Genomic DNA, 4,198 nt, shown 5'->3' with positions numbered 1-4,198 from the left:
AATATTCGGAACATGGTATGTTTTAAATGTCTGTTAACTGGTTTTTCTTTTCATTGCTCATTTAACATTCTACTATATGACATTATATGAATATATGAAACTGATATTTATCTCCCTTTACAGACCAAATCAAAGAAATTAGCGACATGATGGCGAAAAAGTCAGAAATGAAGCATGTTACTAGAAGTGATACTGAACATATTGTATTTGGACAACCTGAAAGACTCAAAAATAACTGTCTCCCCACATACAAAGACATTATGAAACATTACTTTTATGAAACAATGAAAATCAAAGAGGAACAGAAATGCGAGAAACAACCAGATGTGCGGTTTGTTTCAGGAAGAGTAGCTGAAGTGGTGATTGGTATTTGGAAGTCAGCATCAATCCCAACATCTAGCTTGAAATCAGTAACAGACAGTATCTCCAGATACCATAGTGCATATAGAAATCAGATCTTAAAGATTCCAAAGAATCGAATGGATACAGAATCAGCAAAAACAAAGGTAACGAACTTTGCTGATTCAAGTCTTAAATTGTTTGATATAGCAAGTTGCCAGTGTGTAGGATATTGTCTTTGCCCAAAAGAAATTAGAGTTCCCAAGTTAGAACAAGAGTTTCTGAAAGACCAGCGAACGCACCGAAAAATGTATATATCTACACTGGATAAGGCAGAAACAGCCAAATTACAGAGGAAGCAAAGCAGAGAACAGAAGCTTAAGACACAAGTAGAGGCGTATGAAAACTCCAAGAAAAGGAAGCTACAATCAACTGAATTAGAAGATATATTTGACTATGATAGTGAAGATTCAGTGGACATTGATTCTGAATACCCAGGACTGAAAGCTAACCCAACAAAGTCAACAGACTCAACACAGATGCGAACTCCTATGAGAACTCTTGCTAGAGAGTGTGACAGATACGGCTTATCTGATAGGGCTGCTGCAGCAGTAGCAACTGCTACCCTACAAGATATGGCCCTCATAAGCAACACTGACAGTACCAGCGTTATCGACAGGCACAAACTGAGGCGAGCAAGATCCCAACGTCGTTCTGAAGTAATGGCTGAAAGCAGGAAACAAGACGAGGTTACATCTCTATATTTTGATGGTCGAAAAGATGTGACGATTACTCAAGATAAATTGAAGGATGGTGTTTATCACAGAAAGAACGTTACAGAGGAGCATATTGTCATTATTGTAGAACCAGGACATAACTTTCTAGGGCATGTGACACCAAAATGTGGAACAGCTAAATCAGTAAGTGCATCAATTCAAATGTTTTTGAGTGACAGTAATATTGATCCTAGGAAATTTCTAGCTGTTGGGTGTGACGGGACAAACGTCAACACCGGCTGGAGAAATGGAACAATTAGAGCTCTCGAGGATCATGTAGGACATGCATTACATTGGTTTGTGTGTCTTTTGCACTGCAATGAACTGCCACTGAGACACCCCTTTCAAGAACTAGATGGAGTAACTCATGGGCCAAGATCATTCACAGGACCAATTGGAAAAGAGCTTCCCTACTGTCAGAATAAACCAATTAGAAATTTTCATCAAATAGGATCTTCTGCCATGCCACATCTGGATGATGACATTGTTAAGGACCTCAGTGATGATCAGAAATACCTGTGCGAGATTTGTTTGGCGATCAGAGATGGTCATTGCAGTATAAGTCTGGAAGTCAGGCAGCCAGGAAAACTCTGCCGTTCTAGCTGGCTAATAATGGCAAATCGAGTATGCAGGCTATATTTATCTACAGCTCATCCATCAGAGAGTCTTGTTAGGATGACATTATATTGTTAAGATATATGCACCAATGTGGTTTATCATCAAGTCATATCCTAACGTTCACAGTGGTTCACAACACATTTTCAAGATGATTGAACTAACGAAAGAACTGCAAGACAATGAGCAAAAGATCATAAATTCAGTAATTCAGAGAAATGCCTATTTTGCACACAGTGAAAACTTGCTAGCAGCAATGCTTTATGACGAGATGCCACATATCCGAGAACTGGCATGTAGGAGGATCATGAGAGCCAGGAAGGAAGAGACCCCCCAAAAACGCGTTTTTCAAGTACCAGAACTAAATTTTGAAGCAAGAGACTGTTTTTCAATGATTGATTTGAGAGAAGTGTATGAGCCTCCTCTAACCAAGGGCATGTCTGAGAGTGCATTGTTTGAAACATTCGTGACAAATGTTGCCTCTCCACCAAAACATCCTTGTCACACTCAAGCCGTGGAGCGTCACATCAATCTTATGACCCAGGCCTCAAAACATGTGATTGGAAACGAAAGAAGAGATGGGTATGTTAAAGTACAGATCGAATCAAGACAACTAATGCCCTCAAACAACACAAAGAAAGACTACAAATCATTAAAAGAAAAAAAAAATGCGTATTGGATGGGAGGATGGGATGGGCATGGTGTGGGTCCAAGCAGACCTCGTAGTGGACCTGGGTAGAGTGGACTTTATATTAATGGTTACGAAAATATAATTAAATCCAAGCAGACCTCCTCGTGGTGGATCTGGGTAGAGTGGACTTTATATTAATGGTTACGAAAAGATAATTAAAGAGACACTGTGTCAAACTCAAAATAGGCCAAAGGCCATAATATCAATAAAGTTCACTCTAGCTGAAAGCTGCAAATTTAACGATTTACTATGACAGAAATTTCGTATTTAATATTAAAAAACAAGCTCTTGGTAACACGTCTAAAAATTGACACAGGAAGTTGATATTTTAACAATAAGTTTGTCTCATTATCCTACAAAAAAGTACACCCTCGCCGATTCGAGTTCTGTGAAAATTTTTTTTTCAGTTTTTTTCACTCCACCCTACTCTTCATCTTCAAAACTCATTCCTTACTAAGAGAGAGAGAGAGAGAGAGAGAGAGAGAGAGAATCACATGCACTCTCTTCTACTCTATAATTGACAAACTAACTCACTTCTTCTCTTACTCGAATCTAAATTGTTTCTTTTCTTATCCATCTTACTTGGCTTTTTGTTCTAAATCTGTTTTTCGCTCTCCATTGTAACGATGTACACCGTGTTAGAATCTCGGAATACACACACACACACACACACACACACACACACACACACACACACACACACACACACACACACTCATTGTCCAAGGATTTCAGTCGAACCTGGAATGACAGGCTCAGAGAATAAAATAAAATAAGTGGCATCCAAATCAAGCCCTAGATTCTAATAGACCAACAGATAGACAAAGAGGATCGAATCCCAAACGCCTGGTGTGATTTCTTCTCTCAGCCAAGCACACTTGTTTACATATCCTTTACTCAAGTTGGGTTGGTTCTGAAGAAGTGATGATGTTTTTCGGGACGACAGACAGTCGATGGTTGTGGTGGTAGTAGTATTAGTGGTGGTAGTAATAGTAGTGGTGGCGGTGGTGATGTTGGTGGTTGTAGTAGTTGTAATACTAATAGGAGTTGTAATTTATACACAGGTTTTATTCGCCAGTGTGCAGAGTAAAACTCTCAAGTGTAGGGAGGCTCCCCACATACAGTTCTTCTCAACAAGGTGGTGCCAAAGACCTTCTGTCTCATTAACTCTGCTCCTCTTACTGGCTCCCTTCAACCTCTGTCTCTTCGCCCCACTGTTGCAACTTTATCTCTTTCCTATCGCCGCTCCAGTGGTCACTGCTCCTCTGAACTGTCTGTTTGCATCCCTCCTTCACTACGGCGGGCACGTAGCACCCGTCTAGTAACAAACTCTCTTGCCTTTTCTGTCCAGCTTTCTAATGCAAGAGTTTACCGTTACTCCCAGTCCTTCATGTACGTAACAGGTCAAGTCTGGAACTGTCTCCCCTATTGCATATGATCTCCAGTCATTAAAACGCAGTGTGTTCAGGCATCTCGAAATGAACGGATCTTGAATTTGGCTTTCTGTTATCTTGTTTTTTTTTTCTTGGAGGGAGCGATTTGCGGGCTCGTGGCCTTTGGTTCCTTCTTGCTGGCATGAAAAAAAAAATTGTTGCTGTAGCTTTATCTGAACGTGAACCCAGTGACTGTAGGAAACCAACTACTTCAATCGGTCGCTCTCAGAGGCCTTTTCTTGAAAGATTTTTTGTGTTGCGATAGTGTGGTCCATGAGGTAAGTGTGTTGTGGTGTGGGGGGATGCATTGCCTTGTGGGTACAGAGGTTTATCTGTGAGGTGTA

Source organism: Coenobita brevimanus, chromosome 44, assembly GCF_032717465.1.
Source record: "Coenobita brevimanus isolate Jiangsu-jjx chromosome 44, ASM3271746v2, whole genome shotgun sequence".
NCBI lineage: Eukaryota > Metazoa > Arthropoda > Malacostraca > Decapoda > Coenobitidae > Coenobita > Coenobita brevimanus.
Note: the sequence above shows the minus strand (reverse complement) of the source record.